This window comes from Takifugu flavidus, chromosome 22 (assembly GCF_003711565.1).
Source record: "Takifugu flavidus isolate HTHZ2018 chromosome 22, ASM371156v2, whole genome shotgun sequence".
In the NCBI taxonomy this organism is placed as follows: domain Eukaryota; kingdom Metazoa; phylum Chordata; class Actinopteri; order Tetraodontiformes; family Tetraodontidae; genus Takifugu; species Takifugu flavidus.
The window spans coordinates 2374677-2399678 of record NC_079541.1 but is presented as its reverse complement, the minus strand read 5'-3'; the positions used below and the strand labels follow the sequence as shown (position 1 = coordinate 2399678).

General features: G+C 49.8%; 1 protein-coding gene and 1 long non-coding RNA gene across 3 annotated transcripts in view; one reads left to right on the top strand and one right to left on the bottom strand.

Moving 5' to 3' along the window:
• Positions 1 to 1419: 1419 nt before the first annotated feature.
• Positions 1420 to 6695, bottom strand: LOC130518899 (uncharacterized). The gene is made up of 3 exons (XR_008948166.1): positions 6562 to 6695; positions 4760 to 4841; positions 1420 to 1715 (listed from the first exon to the last, which is right to left on the bottom strand). It is a non-coding gene; the product is annotated as an uncharacterized LOC130518899 (long non-coding RNA).
• A 61-nt stretch (positions 6696 to 6756) lies between these two features.
• Positions 6757 to 25002, top strand: part of cald1a (caldesmon 1a) — a 36818-nt gene continuing 18572 nt past the window's right edge. Inside the window, exon 1 of one of the 2 annotated variants that reach the window (XM_057021782.1) lies at positions 6757 to 6911. The gene's annotated coding sequence lies outside the window, so the exon portion shown is untranslated. The remainder of the gene's footprint in view (positions 6912 to 25002) is intronic. The other variant, XM_057021784.1, reaches the window with a different exon arrangement.

Genomic DNA, 25002 nt, shown 5'->3' with positions numbered 1-25002 from the left:
GAGACGCCAACAGGATGCTGGGATCCACGCGAGGCCACTTAGCTGCAATCTCACGCCGCCGCTGGCTTAAACGCCGCCGCGTTAGCTCGTTGTTGCTAAAGCGCAGCCGCGTCCCTGCTAACGGTGATGAATGTGAATTCTGCGCCCCTGAAAATGAATAAATCCACAAAAGGATGGAGATCACATGACTTTTTCCTCCAGCATCTATAGATTCTTCCCATCGCTGATGTGATACCATCCAAGGACCCAATTAACCCGCGGGGCCGACCCCCCCCAGGTCAGCGGTTTTTATCCCGAGCGAAGGCCGCGGGGACCCTGTCAGCCCCCGTCCCCGGAGAGCCGCCTGTAATAGCATTTTTCTGTAGAAATCAGAGGACAAGATATGACCGGGCCCAAGGTCGTGGGGGGGGGGGGGGGGCGGAGGTGTCACCATAATTACCTCCTGATAATCAGAACTGGCTTAGCTTGAAATAGAGCTCTTTTTTTTAATGAATGCTAATTTGTAGCTTATAGGAGACTCGTTATTGCTGGCAATGATAATCTGATTACATGTAATCAGACTACCTGCCAGAACGCCGGATCGGCCGCCGGCCCTGGAAATCCCGCACAAGGACGAAGGGTGCTCGGCCGTCTCAATCAGTCATCTCTCCAATAACCTCCTCGCTATTGATTCGGTGGGGGGGGGGGGGGCTGTCCTGCGCCTCCACGCCATCGCCGCTCCTGATTGGCTGCCTGAGCTTCTGCTCGTCAAGGCTGTTTAATCCCCAAATGTGCCGAATTAATTGAATTTGTTTTAATGATTTTGGTGCCGCTTCGGTTTTGTTTACGTCTTTTCGCAGTTGAACAAACAACCTGCGGTTATTTGACAACGACTTACGAATTGTACGAGTTCACCGGTCTTCCCTGGACCAGGTGGATGGACACGGCCCACAAGAGCTCCACTTTGGGGCTTTTGCGTGTTTTTTCTGCAGCTAACGCCTCAAACGTTGTTTTCAAAGCTGAAATGTCCCAGGTGACGCGACGGGACGCGATCTGCGTTACAACACCACAGATAAACCAGAAGCTCTCGTGTGTTTGCGCGTTCCTGCTCGCTGTTCTGAGGGTTCGACGTTTGGAAAACAGCAATAAACGCGACGAAAAAAGAAAAAAAAAAGGTCCTCGGAGCGACTTCAGTCCACAATTACTCGCGATGTTGTGACAGTTTTTCACAGTGAGGAAGGAAAAAGGGGGGAAGAAGAGTTCCGGCACGCTTATGCTAGCACCACGCTGAGTCTACGTCACTGTTTTCATGTTCTCTGCTATAACGTTAGCGCACAGAGAGCTAACTGAGGGGACTCTGCACACACAAATGCTTGTGTTAGCATTTGCTTGACCTCTACGTGTACTTATTTCTTCGCAGACTTTCTCTCGTTTGTGCTTTTATTTTAAAAGAACAGCTATTAGCCTCTGAGCTAATTTTACTGGTCAGCCAAGAAAAGGAGTTCCTGAATCCGTTGTCGTCGGGCTTTCGTCTCGTTCCGCCCTGTTTCTCCATCCGCAGGTGACGGAGTCTGTGTTTTCCTTGACTCGGGAATCAATATCCAACCGAGAGCAAGGATACGGGGGGGGGGGGGGGGTTGTCACGCCACAGCAGAGGCACACATCTGGAATCCAGCACGACGGGCCTTCAGAAGTGTTTCCCTCGTCCCTCGCCACTCGTGCACGCTCCGTGCTTCCTGTAATGATATTTGACGGATGATGATGATGAGGAGGAGGAGGAGGAGAACGCCAGTACGAGTTGTCATGCGGCGCAGCGCTCGACTGATGAGAGATGCTAGGCTACAAGAAGGCTAGGCTAGGCTACAAGAAGACGACGCAGCTGTGCCACACGGTTTCTTCAGCTGATTTGAGTTAAAGGCCCGGATGCGACGTAATAGGACGATGGTCACGTTAGCAACAGGCAGGAGGTTTAATTGTAGCATTTAGCAGCTTAAGAAGCAGATTGACTCGCTTTGGCCAGAGACCGGGAGCACAACGTGTTTCCAGATTCCCCGAATCGATGCCAGTGAATAATTAATAACATCAAATAAAGTTATGAATTATTCATGTTCCTGCCGGACGTTTCTTTCGGACTAGCCAACAAACGAGACGCGCTATGAAACCTGCCGGTCCGGCTCGGCCATCTTGCTCTTTTCCTCTCTGGTTTTCTCGGTTTGCCGTCTTGTCACTCAAACGTCAAATACGGATTTAGCCTCGAAGCGCCTAGAGGTCGTGTGCAGTTAGCTCCAATCAGCTCGTATGTAAATCAGGCCTCTGTTTTGGGGTTTTTTCCCTCAAAGCTCTCCAGCTCATCCACTTCTGAGTTGATGGTAGAGTGAAATCTACAGTCGCTCTCACAAACGCCGTTTGACAGCAGCGATTTCTTCCCTTTTTCCCTCCGTTCCCTCTGGTTGAAAGGAGCCCCCCCCCCCTCGCGCAGGATTGACGCGGCGGATGATGAGAGTTACGATGCTGAGGCGGAGGCGAGTTGTCTTTGAAATAGAAAAGAATGTAAGTTTAAGTCGCCGTCTTGCTTTTCTCTGCTTTTATGGGATCCGACGGCGTTTGGACTTCACCTCGGATGACCCCCGGCCCTTGAAACAATGGCCGCTAATCTCCAATCCACCACGCTCCCCCGGTCAGGTTGTGGCCCCCCCCCCCCCCTCACCCTATTGTCATCGTGACATAAATAACAATAACATATTTAAATAACACTAAAAACGGAGGGATTATTTTTTAATGAATGTCTTTGTGTTGACTTTTTTCTTTGAGGCGTCCGCTTCACTCGCCTAAGCTAACGGTCAGCAACGGATAAACCGATGGACTTTAAAGCGAGCGCACCTAGCTCGACGCAGCTAGCTTGGACGCGGGTAAAACAAAGCTGTATCCAGTGGTTCAAATTAGAAAAAAATAGCTCGAATTTCTTTCATTCGAATGCAAATGAATATATAATTAAATTTCATTCCTTTTATGACCATGTTTTACCCAAAATGTTTATATAACCCTTGAATTTACCCTGCTAGTCAGTTAGCTGCTTCTAGAGCTGAGCTACGCTAGCTAGATGTCGCACATGGGAGTTTTGTAGCTATTAAGGATTTCGTCCTAAACAGCTAAAAAGCTTTTGACGGGTGGTAAAAACACCAAACATTCGTTGTTTAATCGCAGCTTTTTTTTCGAGAGTTGCATTTCGGATCTTAATCATATTTTGACGACGGCTGTGAACACGGCCGCCGTCGTTTAGCGACGTTAATGCTAAATACGCTTTATTCCTCCCTCCTGCTCAATGATCCCTGACGTTGGGAATCACATTTAACCACGAGCGCATCGGAGGAGTCGCATGTTCCGGAGGACCGTCGTAAATAAGACACATCGTCCCGCAAGTGGGTCAAGGTCCGTGCACGGGCGCGTCCTCCGGCGCCGCCCTGACGGATGATGCCGAGAGCGGAATGGTCCCGGCCTGGGGGGCTGTGGACTGGAGGATTTACTGGTTTTCGACCAGGAAAGTGGTCCTTGAGACCTGACCCCCCTCCCAGAACGGGTCTGGGCCGGGCTCAGAGGGTTCAGTTTGGCCGAACCTCCACCAGGGGCTGTCCAAGCTTCACCCTCCGATTCACCCGTTCGTTCATGGTTCAGGGAACGTTGAGGGACTAAAGAGGACAAACGCATCATTAGAGGTCACAGCTGCCCCCCCCCCCCCCCCCCCGCCCCCCTCTGGCCTTGTTGTGATTGAACACAGATGCCGTTTCCATGGTAACGCCAAACATCCCACCCACCATCGACTCCTGATCCCAAACGATTTCTGAACCCGACGGGCCGCTCAGGTCTTCCTCTGAGTCCTCCGTCCAAATGTGGGTCCCTGCGTCCACTGACACGGTTGCCATGGAAACACGTCCCGACTGTGACCCTGGTGACACCAACGGCGGACGACTGGATCGCCTGATGCGATGGACGGGACCGAGATCTGGATCACAGAAGCCTTCAGTCGTCCCCCTGATGCGGAGCAGAGCGAGATGACAGTCCTGTTGCATATTATGGGATGTGGGGTTGTTTTTTTTTAAATGATGACAGACGAGTGTAAAAGCGTTTCTCTCTCACGAGCGAGCTTCGTTTTTGCTTTGTGGGAATTCAGTTCGCTCTCTTTGATGTCGTGAAACGTGACGCGAGGGTCCCCCCCCCCCCACAACCCTCTGAACTGCGTTTTTCTCTTAAAAGGAGACATCGGATGATCCGAACTCACTCTCCCGCTCCGCTCATCACCTTTAACTTCTCTTTAAAAGACAACAAATGAGGGATTCTGGCTCCGGCAGGGGTGGCGGCGTCCCCCAGGGACCCACTCTGGGCCTCCCGGAGCACGTGAGAGATGGAACCTGATCCAGGTGGACGACACCAGGCTTGTAATCCCCCATTCAAGGCCCCCGCAACCCAACATCATAGATTATTTTAAATAATCGTCACCAGAGGGTCAGAGGGATCAGCTCCAGCAGTATGAGGCAATCCATCTGTAATCCACCTTAATCTCATGAGCATGTGCATCAAAATGTTGTGCAGCTCTTTGTCGTTTCGCATTTTTTGGGCGCATTAGCGCAGCAGCGTTAGCATAAAGGGCTCACACACAAGTTATAATGGAGCTGCTGCTACGTTGGTCGCGTTCAATTTTCTCAAACATTCGCGGTGTTCAAGGAGTCTCCGTCCACATGCTAACGACCGTCCCCACTAAATAACTGATTTTTAAACCACTCACCTTTAGCCACTGTGGGAGCTCCAAAACGACCCACTCAGAGGAACAACGTCCACTTGTTTCATCCTTCAAATGTTAATGGAAGCTGTGGAAACCGGAGTGAGAAATATTATGCAAATTACTTCTTTTTTTTTGAGTAAAAAGAGGCTACATTTTTTAGCCGGGCGTCACCGCCACATCAAGTCAATGGCGGTCACTTTCTTGATGTTAGCACGCTTGATGTTAGCTAAAAGCTACTGCACAGGAAAGGTCTGTTTTCATTAACTGTATTTATTCAGAGTCTGTGACGGTCAAGGTTGTCTGTAGGGGCAGGAAGAAACCTTGATCAGAACCAGGTTAATGCGTGTATGTTATGAACACAAACCAGTAGGTGTTTCACACCGCTAGCTTTGCTATCTGTGGATGCTAACCACGCGCTTCACGCTCCTGACCCCTCAAAGAACCCAACAGTCCTCGACTGGATCCCGGTCTCCGGCGGGGAGACGCAGTCGGAGACGACGGCGTTGAAATCCAAGCTGGCCGTGGGCGTTCGGTGTGCACGTCAACCCGCTGAGACGCCGACAGCGAGGCGACGATCTGCCGTGCACTCCCGGAGGACGCCGGGTGTTTCCAACGGTTGTTGTTTTTTAGGTGTTATTGCAGGATCCTGTGGGATCCAGTCACACCTCAACTGAAGGCGACTTTCAAATTTAAGCCAAACATCCCATCTGAACGATGCCAGAGGTGGCGCCAAATGCCTGTAAGACAGGCGTCCACACACCTCTACACGAGGAACCAGTCGGGTTTGTCCGGGGGACAGAGGAGGCCGAGCTGGACCTGTGGACGCGTCCCAACCGGAGCCTCATGTGTGACTCCAGCTGTGCCGGGAAGCGACTTCTGCTGGAGGTTTTGAGAGGAACTGAGACGGACACATTCCTATTCCTGCTCTCCCGGCCTGGTTGTAACCACTGCTGTTCACACACATGCTATCAATTTAACCTGCCTTTATGTTTAAGAGCAAACACGCAGCAGCACGTGTTCATTTCGCCCGTTAAACTTGTTCCGAGCGTCGTTGCTGTGAGGCAGCGAGGGCGCGCGTGTGGCAGGACGTTGCCTTTTTCTGAATATTTCTCATCCCAATTACCACAACGAGTGCTATAAACGTGGCAGCGGTGGATTGCTTTAGCGTTAGCGGGCTAGCATCCACCTGGCAAACTGACGCACTTTCATTCCAAAACTGTCCCACAGGGGATCATTTTACAACATTAATCAATTTTGTGCTCCACTGGCTCAGCGCTTCAGTTTACGGCTGCAGTTCATATAAGAAATATATGACGTTTCCTTCGTGACGTGCAGCCGTACGTGCACGGCGAGGCCGCGGCTTTGCCAGGGCCGCCTACCAAACTACACAAAAACACACAACACATCTAACAGATGAAGACCAGCCTGACCAGACTCTAATGTTAGCATTAGCCAGGTCCCCATGCAGTGTTTCAGGCCTCTTGTCATTTTAATCGCATGGATTCGTGCACCAAATTAGCTCCATTAGCATAGCATCAGCTGCGGGACGTGTCGTCAAGTGTGTCTTAAATTGTGGTAAATGTGGTTATTATTGGCTTTCAGTGGCCCCACTGCAAGAAATTGGCCATTTATTTTAAATAAAGGTGAAAGAATATTAATGAGATTGGATGAAACCATCACTTGGCATTAAAATAACAGTTTAACCTCTAAAACTGAAAACGAATGTGCAACCAAACACCCCCCCAGAACAAGAGGGATTGTGCCTCTTCACAACAACTTCAATTTAGCCTGTTGTCATTTCTCACATTCCAGGGAAAAACACTTGAACTGATCCGCTTTGACGGGAGATTTTCTTCCAGAGGCCTCCAGATGGAAGAGAGGAGCAGAAGCTTCTGCCAGGAGTCGCTATCGGGAGCAGCGCTGACATTTTTCACCCTGAATGTGGGCGCAGCACTGGGCCTTTTTTTTTTTTTTTAAAGCGCAGACTGGAGCGGATAACTGTGCGATTATGTCTTAAAGGGAGGGGCCTGAACTGCTATTCACTTTGGTTTTTTATCACTGGGAGTATCGTGGAGCACCCGACTGCAGACCGGCCGCCTCTCCGCTCCGCACACTCGACTCAACAGCGCAACTTCGTCCCAGTTAAGATCCACAGGTAAGCGCACAAAAACCCCGACGCGCGCTTCCTGGCGCGGCCGCCGCCATCTGACCGCGGCGGGGACAGAGTTCACGACCCCCCGCAACCGACACGACGCGGGTTCTGACAATAGACGGTCAGATTGCGGGTCCGCGCCGTGCGCACGGGCTTCTGCTGCTACTTTTCGGGGACGTGTTTGGCTGCGCGCCGCTCCCCTCTTTTGTGCGCGTTTCCGCGCCAGCGGATCACGAAAGGGGAAGAAAAGTGGCGACCGGGAGAGCGGCTGAAAGTTTTTTTTTTCCCTGGGGGTCGAGGAGTGACGCCATCGTGTAAATGCTCACCGCGGGGCGACACAAAGAAAAGAATTTGTCCACCCGAGTAATGCGCGTTCAGTCCTCCAGGGCGGCGAGAGGAGGAGGAGGAGGGGGCGCGCACTCCCCGCTCGGCCAACTCTCACAACTACGAAATAAAGTGACTCAGGAAGTGTGTTGCTTTTCAGCTCCTCCCAAAAAAAGTCAAATTATTACAAAACTGCTCGGTCGGGTCTCATTCAGGGTCAGATTCCTCTCAATGTTGTCTGAATTAAAGGCGTCTCGTATGGCACCTCTACCGCCCCCTGGTGGCAGGTTGCAGGGGGAAAGCCAAGCCCCTGTCCCCAGCCTGTATTTGACATTTGGCTTCTGTCTTTGTCCATTTAAAGCGCTCAAAATGTTCCAGCTATGCTAGCAGTCAAGCAATGGTTCTGAGCTCCGGGTTTTACTTGATTAAGCCCTTTAATTGGACTATTGTCTTTGTCTAAGTACACGCGCACGGGAGTGGAATCGGATTAGTGTGCTAATCATGTCCCCTTCGCCAAGATAGGTGGTGACTTATACTCTTTTTTTATTGGTATTGGATCATTTCCAGGTGACCTATGATGTCACAGACCACAACAATAGTCAATAGCAGCAGGTTAGCCACCCAACGCTAGCATACTTGTCAATCACCCCACGCTTTGGGCAGATCAGCTGCCGTGTTTAGCTGGTTTCCTCTTCCAACTCTCCTCTTAGACCATCCCGTCTCGTCTGTTGATCACTCGCCTTATCTGGCCACGTGGGCTTTCAACACTTTGATGTCAGCCAAGCTAACACAGTAAAGTCCAGTTTTAGTCAGATTATCGCAATAGGTGCCCAGTAAAACTGGCTGCAAATGATGTCACCAGTGGCAGCGAAATCTGTTGATCTTGGCGTCGCTACGGCGCCCCGTCTGCAAAAATGGAAGCATGGCAACTGGGCAGGGGGGCGGAGCTTTGAGCCTTGAGTCAGCCTGTGGAGAAAGTCAGGCGGCACTGGAATTACCAGCGAAACCGTATCTGATAAGTTGTTTGGATCGTTCGGGAAACATGCAGAGAGAGAGGCCTCCATTCCTTATAAGGGCAAACCCAACCTGGTGACAGGTGATTGGAATCGTTTCTGGAATGCGGCGCATAACGGCCGCGCGGCGCTCTGGTCCCAAACATTCTTTTGTCTGATTATGTGACGCTCCGTGGAAGCCCTGCCAGACCCACAGTGTGTTGTTTTAGTCCTGATTGGCTGGTAAACACAGTTGATTTCATAAAAGCCATCATCAGCACATCTTGCCAGGTTGCCATAGAAACTAAGTCCAGGTTAGTTGGCTTGCTTTTGGAGGTAGTTGTCGGTGGTAGGTTAGCATGGTTGCTTGGAATTTCCCTGTAAGTTAGCAGCAACTCTCCGTGGTGCACAACACTTTATTTTTTTTCTAATTTTCCACAATTTTCTGCTTTTCTGATCACTTCTGATGCCCCTCTCTCTCTCTCTCACACACACACACACACACACACACACTCAGACATATTTATACGGCACATTCATTTTAGGAAGGTGCAACATGGGTGCAGGCAGATCTGGAGGTAATTGCGCAGCGATAACAGAGGCGAGAGCTCGGGTGGGCAGGATGTAGGGAACGCTGCCATGCATTTCCGGAGTGTTACTGCCGAGTTATTCCGCCTCTCTCCCCCTCTCTCATGCACGTTTGAAATACTTGTGCTAGCTACATTTTCTGGCTTATTGTAGCCGTACCACAGGGGATCCATGTCTGTGTGTGTGAAGCTAACGTATATGCAGGGGTTTGGTTGTAGTTTGACCCCAAACACTCACAATCCACCTCGGTATTGAGTTGCAAAGCAAGGCAGTTCTTTTCTAACCGCTACCGAGTTAGCGCAGCCAACCAAGTGGCAAAGTGGATTTAAATAGAATGGAAAATTGGCTATTTTCTCACAAAAGTGATTAGCCTGTCTTAATATGATGCCGCTGGTGCTAAAGTTTTCCAAATGTGGTCCAGTTTCCAGCGATGGAATACCAACGTGTCTGTCCAAATATATATTGTTTCTGCACAGCAGGTGCCAGAGCTATTTTCTGGTTTCTTTCCCTAATGCGCCAGTGAAACTATGTCAAGCATGTTTCCTCTCTCCCCGTCTTTTCCCTTTTTTATGCCCCGGGACGTATCGTTATGCAGATTTGTTTGCTCTAAGAATAGAGTTTGAAATGGAGACGCAGGCCAAACACCCAGCAGCAAAATGAGCGGGTTTGCTTTTATCGGCGGCGTCCTTGTCTTCGCCATCCACCAGAAGCCTCGGATAAAGTTAGCTCTGGTTTTAGGTTCGCGTTTTCCTGGACGGCGGCGGGATACGGTTCAGCTCGTTTGAAGTGATTGGGATTGGCGTACGAGCAAGCGCTCCTGGGACTCGGGCAATGGACCGGAGCCCCGCACCATAGCCGCTCTGTTCCGCCTCGCTTTTGAATTCGATAGCATGTAATTTGAATGAGTCCCGAACCGCTCGCTAAGTGATAGAATATGGTGAGATTGTGGGGGCGGGACGGGCCGATCTGGAGCTGCAAAAGTAGGCCCAGCTCCTTTAGCGGGCACTTAAAGGTCAACAAGTGGCGGCTGAGAATGCCAACGCGGCTTAATTGTTTGTGAAGCCGCGCGAGGCTGCGGCATGAAACTTTAGATGATGTTTGTTGAGGCTGGGGAAAGTATGCAATTAAGAGTCCTGCAGTTAATTGCGGTTAAATAAGAGCTCTGTTCAAGAGAAAAGGCCAGTTGTCGTCACTCGTTACACAAGCAGGCTGACGTGGAAAGCCTTCCATGCGGTCAGTGATACTGGGGTTTGTTAAACGTTAACCTGGCAGATTAACCTATCAGTCACCAACCAGAAACCTCCGAGGCTCGGATCACGGGCTTGTTTTGCATCCCCTTTTTGTCCTCCAAACAATTTCCCCAACTCCTGTCTGGTGTGGTCATGTGGGCGTGAAAGAGCCGTGCCTGAATTCCTCCGGGTTTTAGTCACACTCTGGTGGAGAGGGTTTGTTCGAGTCGTTTTCAGACTTTAAAGTCCTATCTCTCCAGCCATGATTGCTTAATGGAAAGCTCCACATGCTGGTGTTGGTTACTGGCATGTTGGTCTGACATCTGCCAGTTGCCTGGTGCCAAGCTTTTACCAAAAGAAATCGAATTTATCCATTTTCCTCGGAAAAAAACCCCTCCTGCGTGTCTCAGGGGACCGTGGCCTGCTTAAACTCGTACCACCTCCACTCTTTCTGGTCTACATTTGTGGATGATTAATGGTGCGTGAGTTGGGTCAGCGCCTCTTATGTTATACCCAAAGTGGGTTAATTGAAAGAGTGTATAGTGTTGTTACGGGGGTCGTTTAGCCTTGGGGCTCCTCGTCATCTGATAAAAGCAGTACAGGAAATGTCTCTGTTCGCTGATTGGCCTTGTGTTTTCCTTCACCGTCCTCCCAGCGGGACCGCAGACACGCACCACAGCGGCGGACCCGCCCCTACCCCCCAAAACGGCCACTTCAGCTCTCCCCTCTCCCAACGACATCTATCCCACCTCCGCTGTAACACTGTCTTCGCTCTGCTCGTCCCCCTTTGTCCCCCCTTCAGCCTCCAGTCTTTCACACTGTTCTTGTAAGCTAAACAAACACGGCTAATCAACAGCCGGTCAAATCACCATTTAATAGAACCCTATTTTAGGGTGATGGGGATTTGAGGGAAGGTGGAGGTAACGTAGCGACGTAAACCTCGGTGGCATGTGTGAAAAATACCACTGAGCGTAAACACATGACCAGTGAGGTCATGTGTTTACACAGTTCGCGGGGTTAACTGCTCAATGAATCGCGCAGGAGAAACCAGGCGGGTCAGTTATAGGCTCGCTGGATTTATGCCTGCGGTTGCAGAGGTGCTGAATCCAGCATGTCAGGCATGAGGGACGGCTCGAGGAGCCCACGCTGGGACCCCGCCGCCGTCAGAGAACTCGTATGTGGTAATGATGGAGGTGAGGTCTTAACTCAGGCACATAAAACCATCGACGTGCCCTTACATGGCTGTTCTTGAGTCAGACTTCTGCTGAAATCCTGTTTCGGTCTTTGGAAGGGCTTCAATGTTCTGAGTGTTGGGATATTTATTTGAAGTCCTGGTTTGAATAGAAAGTTTTATGAGATTCATTGGAAGTTTCGATCGACCAAATGCTGCGAAACGGGCTAGCGCTGCAAGATTTATGCTAGCAGCAGGCTTTGATTTCAACACTGAGAGAGCTCATCACTCTATTTTGTTACATCCCTCCATCCATCTTCTACTTTATCCCGGGGTTGAGGGGGGACGCTGGAAGCTATCCCAGCTTTCTTTTGAGAGAGAGAGGTGGGGTACACCCTGGACTAGTCGCCATCTCATCGCAGGGCTAACATATACAGCAGAGACAGGGAATCGTCCACGCTTGCAGGTCAATTTTGAGTCTTTGGACTGTACGAGGACACAAGTGCACCTGGATGGAACCCACACAGACGGCGGAGGAACCTGCAGAATCCACACTGAAAAGACCCTGGGACCTTCTTGCTGCGAGGTGGCTAGCCTCTGCACCAGCTCAGTCTCTAGTGTTCTCAAATGCAAATCCACATGCTGCCATCCAGCGGTCGCATTTGTGTGCCAAACATTCATAAACTGTTATCTTGACTGACATGAAACAAAACGAGGAAGAAAAATGGTCCAAGTGTTGCTGCAGATGCTGGTCGATAGCGTCAGACGAGCCAGAGTACTTAAACGGAAGCTCGTATTCGGAGTATAAATAATAGATCCCTGCGAGAATGACGTGTCCTCTTATGTTTAGCATCAGACGTCATGTTTATTTATCGCGATGAAGCCTGTTGTCATGTCAATGGAAATGATGAATGATGGATGCCTGGTAGATCGCACCCAGGACTGTAGTCATCATTTGGACCTAGCTCTATCATACCGTCCACATGTCTCACATAAGTGGTCCACATCCATCTTTCCCACCACCAGTAAGCCAGTCTGGCAGGAGCACAGGCCCGGGTCTGTGTTGGGGGGGGTCAGGAGCGGCGGTAATTGTTTAAGAGCGCCTTTATAGAGTGTACTCTTTGTGCCTCTTAATCAGAAGCATACTTGGACATTTACATACGAGCCTCCGAGGATTGCTCAGGAATGCGTTGCAGGCGAGCGAGGGAGTCGACCGCGGCGGGCCACTCCGCCGTTGGCCTTTCTTTCCACTTCACGTGTCGCTGGTCTCCTGGGACGGGGGTGTGTGTAAATGTGTGCAGGATTGCATCTCATCCGTGGCTCTTACCTGTCAACCTTTATAGATTAGATCTGTATTTGGAGATGCTTTTCAGCGGGCATTCGGTGATTTGTCGGGTTTTGTCTCTGACTGCTCTCGCTGAGGCTTGGCAAGAGGACAAGGAGGGCGAAAAAATATGGCTTTGGAAAACGATTTTAATCAGCCGGTGTTCCGCGGGGACAGAGGCTGGCATAGAGCAGCTCTTTACTTCATCTGAGCTCTGCCAGCGGTGATTGGGAGAAACACTCAGTCAGGTTTTTATTGAATGACCCCGGCTCCGGACCGGAGGGGCTTAGCTTTACTAGAGCCGCCGAGGTGACAGCCAAATGGTACTTATTAAACTCGGGGATGATTCATAAAAGCCCTACTGCAGTTTAACCTTGTTGGAGGCTTACGGATCGGCCTTAATATCCAGCCCAGCTATATTTTTTTCCACGGCCCAGCTACACGTGTGTGTGATTAACTTCTGATCAGACGGCGGAGCTCGTGGATTTCTGAGGTACGAGCAGATGAAAACAATTATTTTACATAGACGGACAGTTCGGTCATCTCTGTCTAGGTTGCAGCTCGGTGTTGGCTGATTGGCTGAGATCAAAGCCTTCTTAGAGACATGCATTAGCAGTGAGGCAGCAGTCTTGGTTACCCCCCCCCCCCCCCCCCCCCCGCTTATTTAGCTAGTACACAGTGCTCTACGCAAATTGAGCGTGGCGTCTAATGGAGTGTCGGCACGGATTAATTATGCGCCATATTTAGACTAATGGAACCTTCTCCTTTGATTCATGGTGGCAAGTGACAGGAAGAGGCTGAAATATATGAAGAGCTTTATATTAAAACATCCGGTATCAAAAGGAAGAATTCTGAGAACATAATGAATAGAGCCCAAATCCCCCTCTGCTGGAAGACCGCAGTAACGGAATTAACCCGTTAGCATTTGCCTGACGACCAAGTGCGATATGACCCAGGCAAGGTGTCACCCTGGGTCCAGGTCGGGGCTCAAGTCAAGAAATCATCCATTAACATTCACAGGTACTTTTTGTACCTGTGTAAGAAAAAACTATTCCTGGTCGTCAAATATGGTCTTTCTTTCCTTTTCTCAAGGTTCTGGAAAATGTCTTCAAATCGGGCTGATGATGTATGTGGTGGGGGCACTATGACAAGCCTTCGGATTCTTTTCAACTCATTTAAGATTCGTCAATTTGTTTTCAGCCCGTGTCCTCCAGCCAACTTGTTGTCAGAGTCCCATTGAAATTCTTCCTTGGCAGAGATGCTAAAAAAGACCTGCTGGATCTGTGCACCTAGCGTAGCTTCTTTTGCTCCATTTTCCAAATGATTGTGTTCCACCACTCCACATTTTTCAGCACACAGTGCCCCCCCCCACCCCCCCACCCCCAACACCCCTCACGGATTCCAGGGAATCTGAAAACCCACCCACGAGGTTTAGGAAGGTTAACTCCCTAATTCATTTGAATGGAAACACCTTGTTGCTTTTCAAATTCCCGGGTAAATGATAAAAGTTCCTGCTGCGGAAAACAGGCTATTGATTGGTTGTGAATCCAGGATGGGGATTTGGTCAGGAAAACATCCTTGACAACATGTCTCTGAGGGTCATCAGTGGAGTTAAGCCCCTCTACCAGCCCCTCTACCTCTACCATGGGGGTCCTGGTAGAGAATTTAGCTAAAATTGCTTTGATTTACAGGTTCTATTTTGATCCTGGATAGAGGTGGGCTGGTCTCTTTTGGCTTTTCCAATGTACAATTCTTCACATATACAGACGCTGGTTAGGGTAGAATTACTTGTTGGCAGCAACTGTGGTTTAGATCAAATTAAAAAAAAAATCCATCGGTGCGTACAGTAGGAGGGGTATCTTACCTCAGCTCGTCTCATTAAACCTGACTTAATGAGAAAGTAAACACCCAGACTCTCTCCCTCCAACAATGGCCTCTTGTAATCAGAATGACCGAGCCTGGCTCGGGTCCTGGCAGATTTTTGAATCAAGCGCTGAGCCTCGCGGTGCCACTCACGTCTGTGGCAGCCACCTGGGAGACCACCTTGGAAAATAGGCCCCTATTAGTTCAGGTTAGACTTAATGACCAGTAATGTTACACCGGCCAAGCCAAACTGTGTGGAAGGGCTCCGGGCAGGGCGAAATGAAATACCAGTCAGTCAAGCTCCAAACATAAACACGAGGTGGGTGGTGGGTAGGGGTGAGTAAGTATGTAGCTGGTGCATATCTGTGTGTATGGGGGGGGTCAGACATGTATCCATGTATTGTGGAGCAGAGGTGGCCCAGGGGGAGGTGCAAGGAACTGGGGTTTTCTCCCCATTTCGCTCCACCACTTTACAAACCAAATCTCATTTCCAGTTTTGCCATCAGCAGCTAAAGGTCCCGAGCAACCGTGGTAGCTAAGAGCACCGCTCAATTATTTACAATTTCATGGTTGTCTGAGATGTGTGTTAGCCTAATAAATTTAGCAATTAGCCAGCTTAAGTACCACCCATATTCTAACCACTAAAGCGGAATTTTACCCTCAATTTGGTGGTAAATGCCAAATCATACTAAAAGGTTTTTAGTGACAAGTCCGAAAGTGGTCTGAAATTATCGCACGCATCAAAAATACGAATCCACACCAATTTAAATGCTAGCATATGAGCCTAACAGCTGCAAAGCTCTGTTCCTGAAGCAAAAATGGACCAAGATGGGGGGAGAGAGGGCACATTGTTATGTCTCATGAAGCTCTGAGGTTTCCTGCCAGGGGATTGAGTCAGCGGGGGGCAACTGTTCAGATGGGCAGTGTCAATAAAACAATAGCTGCTCGGCCACATATCCCAGCTGCTGTTGCTGATCTTTGGTCAGTTTGCTCCTCGACAGGCAGAAACTCTGTACAAATACGCCCACGCAGAGTAGAGAGTAAAGTATACAGTCACACTCGTACATAGCCCAGATTAAAGACCACGGCTGGGGAGGGAGGGCTGCAGCCATCGTCTTCCAAGCTGACTGTGTCGAGAAAAAATGATCTGTGAGTTAGTCAGAGTGTTTAGTCAAAATAGTGCTGATCCGTCTGCGCAGCATCCTAACTATTAATCAGCGCAGACAGATGGAGGCTCCTTCGCTCGTTTTCCAAAGCTACATGATACTTACGTGCCTTCATTCCGGCAGCGGTTTAACACTTTTGTAAGCATTACTTTAAAATTCACGCATGAGACGAATCGGTAAAATTAGCATTGAGCCCACTTATTATCTCTGTTTTTGGCTGTTTCGCATCACTGGCCGCTGCAGCCGCCACCTGCTTTTAGTAAAAATCTGTAATAAACACCATCCGGATACCTCCAGCAACAAAAGGTAAAGAGACGTGAGTGATTAGCAGCTAATGAGCCCGACGTTTCCCTCTGGAAATGGTGGAGACCCCAAATGGAAAGGAGATTGCATATTGATAGATGTCCAAAAAAACCCTCCCAGCAGAGATTTGTGTTTTTTTGTGTGTGGTTGCGAGCAGCCAGCTGTTTGCTAACATGTGCGTAATGAACTGAAATTGCGTGCGCTAGCTTGACTCATTGAAGTGCACGGGAACTCAGAATTGTAAAAGTTTGACAGACTCTGTTGATTGGTCGTACATTGTCATGGGAGACGTGGCCTGATCCCCTGCTGCCTCGACGATAAGGGGGCGGAGCCTCTGTGTGGACACGTGTGGGGGAAAAAAGATACAAGAATTCCTGTAAATGCAGACTTTGAACATGTGGCTGGTGAAAAGTTTGATAGAAAATTTTATTTAGATTATCTCTCAAGCACTTTTAGCCTGCTCTTGACAACTGTGTATCACACCAGTGATGCAAAGCCTTTCTGTTTTTAATCTTCCTTCCGTTTCTATCTTTCACACTTCTCTGCGGTGTGAACCGAGCGAGGAAGAGTGCGGGCGGTGTAACTTAAGCCCCTCCAAAACCTTGAAAGCACCACTTCTTGCTCACTGTCACGGGCGCAGACACCCATTTATCATCCGTCTGCCGAGTATCGAGCAGAAAAATCTTCTCCACGCCGGCCGCGAGTAGCGCCAGCACGTCCGTGGTTAGATAGCTTGGCCCTATGTCAACCCACTGAGAGGGTGTCAGTGGTGCGTGAACACTGTGGTGGTGGTGGGGGGGTCATAGCTTTATAATAAACATCCCTGCCTGTTTGTGGCTCTTTGTTATCATTCTTTTTCCCCTTACTTGTGTTTTCCTGAAGAAATAGTCCGACCCCCCTTCTCCCCCAAGTCAGACGGAACTCCGCCTCCTCACATACGCTGTGAGTAATAGACCCTCTCGCTCAGGTCATCTCGTTCAGCCCCCACACGCAGACTACCCGCTCCTTAATCTCCTCCTATCTCTCTCCAGGAATGCAGCCCCCTTATTTTGAAAAATACCTTGTCATGTAATACCCTTGAAAAGCCTCGCAGCGCACTCGAACGAGGGGGAGGGGGGGGTGGCACTCGGCTTCGTGATTTACTGATCCGTGAGCTAAAACAAGGCAGGGAAGATTGCAATTGATGACATTTTGGAGTTAATCAAATAAATATGGGCGTTTTTTCTTTTTTGCGTGGGTTTCTGTGATGCATGCGTCGGAAAAGGCGAACTGGCGTCGGGGTTCGCGCCGAGCCGTCATGCTATCAACAGGCGCTCGGTATGTGGGGGCATTGCATCATGCTTTCGAAGCCTCACGCTGACCTCATGTATGCGTCCATGTAGGGTAAGATGGGAAGTAGTCCGCCGGTGTTTTGAGTCAGGCACATAAATCTTCCACCATTTATGTTTTTCTTTATCTCTGTTTTCGCCGCAGAGCCATTTCTCGCCGCCCAACATCCACCAGAGGCATAACTTTAGGAAGGAAGCCCGTTTTGGGGAACTTTTCAGGGGCTCCATTTTCAGGGAAACGCGTCGGGAGTGTCTAGATCTTTATGAGACGTACGTCTCCGTGTTCTCCACCGCGGCGGCTAGCGCTAATCGCTTACAGGACTTTTCATCTTGCGCCGTTTGTCACTGATGCTTTTTGAAGCCATCGTTCTTCTGTTTTATCCCGTCTTGTCCGCCGGAGCAGGAGCAGCCCCGAGCCCCAAAACCCACAATATATCAGTGGCCTGGTTCCACGCGTCACCCTGGATAGAGCACCAGGACCAGATTAATGTCCTGTTGAGGAGGCGCAGACTCCTGCCTGAAGCTCATTTACTCCGACAGAAGGCAGGTGTCAAGACGGGCCGTCCCCAAGCAACGAGACGAAGCTGTTTTTCTCTCGGAAATGGACACGGGAGAACAATGAGGAGGAGAGTCATGACGAGTCACATGTCCTGGCGTCTGAAGGACTATTTGTTTGCTAGAACGAGCTGAAATTCAATTACCGTCGGAGCAGGAGGTTTCCGTGACCACTAAGTGACCTAATAAAATTGCTTTTTTCGATGCATGGAGATCGTTATCGCCTCAGTGATCAACGCCCCCCTCCTTTCTGTCGTTATTTATTCGGGATCCTGTTTAATAGACATAGAAGACGTCACGGTGCAGCTCAAGGTGCAGATAAACTTGCCAATTTTTGCTCCGCCGCATTCATCATTACTGGCTTGTTATGACAGGAAAATAATGTGGAAAAATGGAATCTGTTTAGTGATCCGATGTGGTTCGCTCCACGCGATAATAGCGTGGTTAGCAGTCGCAGGTTGTGACATGAGATTTACCCCTGAGTGACAGACAAGAGGTCTTTAATATGTCCTGTCAAGAGCATGAATCCATATTTATTGAGGTTATCTGGCGTTGTTGAAAATATCTGATGCTGCTGCCTCAGAGCGGCGAAGGAAGAACCTTCCTGGTGGGAAAGAAGCGCTCACTTTGTTCCTACGTTGTTTATTGCTTATTACAAAAGATGTAAAAATAAAATAGTGCTACTGTAACACTGTCCTGAAGGAAGAGCTGCCATTTTAAATTGACAGCATTCGAGCCCAAAACAAGGAATCCGGTCCTGGGCGCCGACTGCCAGCCCTCTCATACGCACAGCCTAATGCCTGGAAGTGGCTTTAACTTGAATATTGTCTTTGTCCCAAGATACGTGCGCAGGAGTGGAATTGGTTTATTGTTGAAGTCAAGGTGTCTCCACGAGGACAGGTGGTGACTTGCACCTATTTAGCTTGTTAGCATTGGCTCATTTGCGGTTGAGTTCAACAAATGATCGAGTTAACAACTGGCATGAAGTTTGTCTTTGTAACCGGTCAAAGCTCCTTTCTTTCTGAAGAATCGTACCCCCGGGTCAGGATTTGGCGCTGAGCTATAGAGCGAAACATCTTATCCCGTCTGTACAAATACAGGAGTAGATCGACCTTCGATCGCTCTGTCAGTGTTTGCTCGACTTTTACATCTTCAGCATGTGAACATGCCTCCTCAGGTTTGAGATACCTGGATGTTTAATTTTCTTGAAACATTGCGTAAGTATTTCTTCACAGTAGGGTATTGTTAGCCAGGCTAGCTGCCTTCACCTATGAAGTTTTGCAAATCTAATCAGAGCCATGACAGTGGACAAGGACTATCGCGTGTCTGTGCATGCTAAAATAAACCAAAGAGATTATCCTAAATGAAGATTGGGACACCACTTCCTGTCTTTGCACACAAATAGAACTTCCTCTTTCAAGTTCTGTTGCTTAAAAAAGTTGTTTGAAGGTTACATTTTTTAAAAATATAGGCATGCTTGACATGTTAATGCTTAATGGTTGAAACACTAATTGTGTGGTTGTACAGTAACCAATCTGTAGGGGGCAGTAAAGGTTTGGTTTTTACCTTCAGGGGCTAGTGTAGCGTGTGCCGGCCGCATCGCTAACCTCCATAGTCCGTTTTTAAATCACCGCGTGGACGTGTTGTGGTGGACAGAGACCCAAACACATCTGCTTTATTGTTCTGAACCTGCCGACGTATTTTTCCTCCCGTGCCAGCAGTTTTAGTCACGCGCGAGTCAGAAAATGTCCCGTTCCATTTCAGATGTTGCTGTGAAGCAACATGAGCAAACCGCCTGCCGGAGAACGTCGGTGGGGGCAGATAAACAACCCGTTTCTGACCGTTTGAGACGGATGCTTTTTCTCCAAGAGGAATGTTCCCTTCCGGAGGGGGGGGGGGGTTAAATTGAAGAAAGCTTTTTGTGTATGTTTAAAAATGAAATGTCAGTGAAAGGATTCATGCACCTTTGGAGGGTGTGTGTGTGTGTGTGTGTGTGTGTGTGTGTGTTCCCCCTTGTATTTGCTACCTATTGAATACCAAAGTTTAGGTTTGGGTTAGGGGATCTTGATGAGGCCCCCAGGGTTAGGGCACAATTTCGATGAATATCCCCACAAATATAGAAAGACGAGTGTGTGTGTGTGTATGTGTGTGTGTGTGTGTGTGTGTGTGTGTGTGTGTGTGTGTGTGTGTGTCACCGCTGGTCAGATATTGCCATCGCTCAGCCCGTGTTCAGAACGAGCCGGCTCTTTGGCCCCTGTGCAGCCGTGTCAGGGCTCTATCTCGCTGTGCACGCCGCCTGCATGAAAAAAAAAACCTTCCCTTTTTTTCTTCCTTTCTCCCAGTTTGGTTACGGGAAAAGGCAGCATTTTTCCTTCCATATTTGGTCATAAAGAGCAGCACCAGTCAGCAGTAGCCTTTTGATTCTGTTTTGTGTGGGATATGTGCTTTTCTCTGAGCACAGAAAATGAAAGTGGACCTTTTAAATTGGCCCCTGATGCGATCTCAGGAGGAAGTCGCGTTTTCTAACAGTATTATTTATGAATCGGGCAACAAGGCTCCGACTTGGAGACGCAAATGCCCACTTAAAGCATTGAAATGAATTTTATAGCCCCTCTTTTTCAGCCAAGTGCCACATATTTTATTCAGAAAGTTGCTTCGGCAGGTTAGAGAAGCGCGGGAGGTTCAGGGACCAACCGAAGCCGTAGGTTTAAACGGATTTCCCCAAACCGGAGAACAGAAAATGAAATGTTTGCAGTTTGAATCGCGTCTCCGCCGGCGCCGTTGAAACCCGCGACACCCAGACGGAGGATTTAACACAGATTTGGGGTCACATCTTCCTTCTGGTCACAGGTTGTGATGAAGAGGGTCTCAAATGAGGGGATGTATTCACAGAACAGCGAGTCAGAGGCCAAATATGGGAAGGGTTGGCTCCGGTTATCTCGCCGGCGGCGGAAAATAAAGCACAGGCTCCGAGAATGCGCTTGTTTTTAGGTTATCGGGGCGACATCGCAGCTCGAACGACACGCAACGTCTCTCCAGAAGGGATTTTGAAGGCACTTTGAAGGCTAATTAAATCAAAGGAAGAGCGACGGCGTCGTGCTGGGAAGGATTATTCCAGCTTCCGTGTTGTTTCAGCGGCTTTTGGCATCAGCAGACGTGGAGACGGAGCTCCAATTAAGTGTGATAAGGCAGCAGACTGGTCAACAATCCACATTATCTCCACCACTGTGGATGGAAAATTCTCCAAAAGCTGAAACGAGTCGACCTTAATGACTTTCCTGAAGGTCAGCCTGTTCTTCGGATCTATTTCCTGCGCACATTTTGGTGATCTGGAGCCAATATTTGGGGACATATTTGTGAGCTGTCGCCAGGTTTACGTCCTTTGCCTTCAGCTCAACTGGTGATATTTTTGAATGGACTCAAAGGTCGGCGGAGCCTCGTGCAGCCTGCTCACAACCCCGTGAAATATCCTGCGCCCGTGGTATTCCATTGATGCCCCCCCGGCCGCGGGCGTGAGCCGATAACCTCGCTCAGGGATCCTGGGCTCTTCTCTGGGAATGCGGGAGTCACCAAACAGCAATTAAATCTCTGCGTGATGCTAACGAGGACACGCCCTCCACCCCTCTACCGACAGCGTTAGCCACCCCGCTAGCTCTCTCTTCGCGGCTCGGTAGCATTTCGCCTCGTCCAAAACCACGTTTGCAAAAATTTGTTTTTGGAGTAGCTGGAGTGCGAGTGGAAAGCAGATGGTTTTGAGATCGCGCTGGGGTCCGGGGCGCTCGGCCCCCTCGCACGCCGCGTTGCCTGGAGGCTAAAAATCGCATCACAACAGAAACCGCTCGGTCGACTCAGAAACTTGGCCGCCATCTTAAATTAAAGGCTAGGATTGAAATGGTAGCCAGCGAACACAGAGCTCCCCCGTAGCAACAGACGTAACCTGCAGCTGTCAAGTCTCAGGAGAAACTTTTGGGTTGTTTTTAGCCGTTACGATCAATTCTGGGAGAAAATGATGAAATCAAAAGCATCTCAAGGAGGTGTTTTTTCGCTCCGAGTGGGCGGGGAGTGTTAGATTGCCTCTCAAACGTGGTCAAGAAGCTTCTTTTTTATGTCATTTCTGCTCACGACAGGGTGAAAATGTTCCCATCAGCTTTAATTTGAAGGAAAAAGCAACATTCGGGGGGGATTATGATCCCGAAAAGGTGAATTTATGAACGCTCATGCATCCGCCACCGCTCGGCGTCCCGGGACCGTAAACGTGCTGCTGGCTGGGCTTAATGCGTCCCATAACGGCGAGGACCACAACCGCAAGGCCGGCTTTCCAAATCAAGGCACCCGCCCGGAGACGGTGATGGATATCGCACATGGACGCTCGTTTCACCGTAAACACGCAAGCTGTTAGCGGCCGCCCGCACGGTGGGAATGTACTTCCTGTTCACATCTGCCGACACTTTAAACACACAGCCTGCATTTACAAATAAGTCTTGTATGTTAAATAGTGTTCAGTCTGACACACACACACACACACACACACACACACACACGCACACATGTCTCAGGAGGCTCCTTAAGCCTGAATAAAACGTTTCTCCACTCAAACTGTCCCCAGAGCCTGAAACACAACAGCTGTAAGTAGACATTACCTACAGGAATGTCTCTCTTACTCTGCAGGAATATACCGGTTTAATAAAATATTCATAAAATGATTAAATGATATAACCCCCAGTACATGTGTGAGCGGCAAACCGCCTCATTTCCACGTGCGTTTTCTCTTCTGACTCATTAGTGTCAAATATCTTCAACGACCGTCTCAAATTTCCATATGTGATGTAGCCAGTTGGAGTAAAACTCTCCTATTTTGGCACAACAGCATCGTAAAAGTCACCGATGCCCGCCGCCTTGCTAGCGCAGTTAGCCGCGGCGGGCCGCGAGATGCGCTACGTCAGCTGGATTCCGACAACTAGCTGCCAACGGATGCTAATTGCGCGGAGTGTGAGGAGTGAGGTCAGCGCGTAACAAGATGCAAATGCAGTTAACCTTCCAAAAAAGTCAGCAGAATAGCTTTTAAGCTAAAGTAGCAGCGCAGCCAAGCAGGTTTTATGGCGGCGGGGGGGGTTTTGTGTTGCGCCAGAGCCTCCGCGGTGCGCAGCCAAGAAATCCAGCACCTCAATAAAAGCATCATTTGTCAGAATTTAAAAACCGTTGAAGATTCATCCCCTCGGATGTTCGCCTGGGGAGCGCGTTCTCCATAAAGTCGGAGTGAGGAAATCCTGGCGAAAACTCTGGCGTCCTCGGGGACGTGTCCGCAACCATCTCGCGGCGATATTATGGGATGACTCACGAGCACCTGGACGACACGCGTCGTGGAGCTGGCGGCTGGGCGGAGGCCCGATGGCGAGCGGCGGTGCTTCGTGCCGGCGTTCCCCCACATTCCAGACGGTTGGAATATGTGGACACCTGCAGAGCTGCTGCTCCGGAGCTGCGGGACATTTACCTGCTTATCTGCGCTCCAACTGTCGGGTTCTTCGATCCTCCTGCTCCCTGGATGTCTCGCATTCCTGGAGGAGCGGCCTGACTTCGCTAAATGAAATAGCACATCAGAGGAAAAGGCCTGTCATTATTGACATTTTCGTCTTATCAGCCAGGATTCAGATGCATCCTTGTTCTCGTGGTTCCTATGAGCTCCTGCCACCTTATCGGCTCCTCCGGAGGAAACGTTGCTTGGTTGAGGCTCATTTTTAGCCCGTTTTCACTCTCACTTTCAGGGTTTTGCTAATTTTAGCCTTAAGAATCAGGCTGCTGGGTGGATTTTTGGTGCCCTAACTAGAAGCCTGACCCCAGCTGAACCTACAAATGCATCCTGGCTACGTCCCTGATGTGAAGCTCTTCTGGTCCAGGTTAAGATTCTGTTCTTGGATCAGTTTGTGTGATTTCCTCACAACTCCTAAAGTCCTGTGTGGCTCAGGCTAAAGTCTTGTAGCAACAGCATCATCGTATTGACCTGAGCCATGTGTGACTTTTCCCACCCTGCACACACAGGCGCTAACACACATCGTCTTCTATTTACCGACCTCACAGCCGATTTCGATCCCTCGACCCGGCGCAGTTTACCTTCGCCTCCACTTCCTTTTGTTCGACAAATGAAAACCAGCCGGCGTTCACGCGCCGAAAGAAGCGAGGGGAGTTTTTCCTCCCTGACTGGCGTGTGGATGAGGAAAATGCGCTAAAATCAAAGGCTAAACAGGGACATTCCTCTCATAACTCCGTGCCCATAAGGCAGAGATTAACGGGTTGGGCTAAAGCTAGCGTGGGGATCGCTGCTCCGAGTATCGCGGCACTAAATCACACCAAAACGCATCAGCCCTCGAATCATCCGGCCAAATCCAGAAATAGCTGTGCCGCCAGCCTCCCAGAAGGCTTTTCCAAGGGCCCCGGCCGACCGGGCTCCGTTGTTTCGCCGCTTTCTAACTTCGGGAGAAGATTGACGCATCAGGAGGCGGCGTTATCGGCGTCGTCGGGATGATATCAACTTGGCTTTTAAGGCTGTTTAAAATGCCGGCGCTCCGACTCCGGCTGCTGCGCCAGGATCCCGGCAGGCTCCACAGGTCGTAATTTGACTGGTAAATATGTCATTATGACTGTCGGGGGAGGAGGAGAGGACCGAGGGAGGTGGGATGGATGCCGGTTCTGGAGGTATGTGGTGGGAGAAGTGGACCTTGTGGGGAGGCAGCGGCGGGTCAAAGACTCGAGTTCCCCCTGGACCGGCGTGCGGCCACTTCCCGCCCTCAAGCCGGCACCCATGATCCAGACCGATCTGCTAGGCTGAAGTCACGCTAAGCTCACGTATGTACGAACGCGCCGGCCTGTTTATGCAAATGGAGCGTAGCTCATTTTCCCTCGAAAGGATCCGGCGGTCGTCCCGGCTCCATAAATCATGCAGCAATCGCTGCGAATGCGCGCCGCCGCAGCTCGCCTTACTAATAACTTTGTCTCCCTCGGCGTCTCTGGTTTTAGGAAGTATGTGATTAAGCTGGTGATGTTTGGAGGCCTTGTCAGCTTTAGTTATTGCCCTCGTTTCGTCTTAATTACGGCCGCCCCTCCCCCGCCCACCGCACGGACGACAGCATGACAGTAAACATGCGTCTTGACACCGAACGCGGAATTTAAAATATGTCTGGGATGTCACGGGGGAGGGTGGGGGGGGTCTGTTTACCGTCCTGTGTTGCAGGGGGTGGAGGTGAAGGTCAGGCCGAT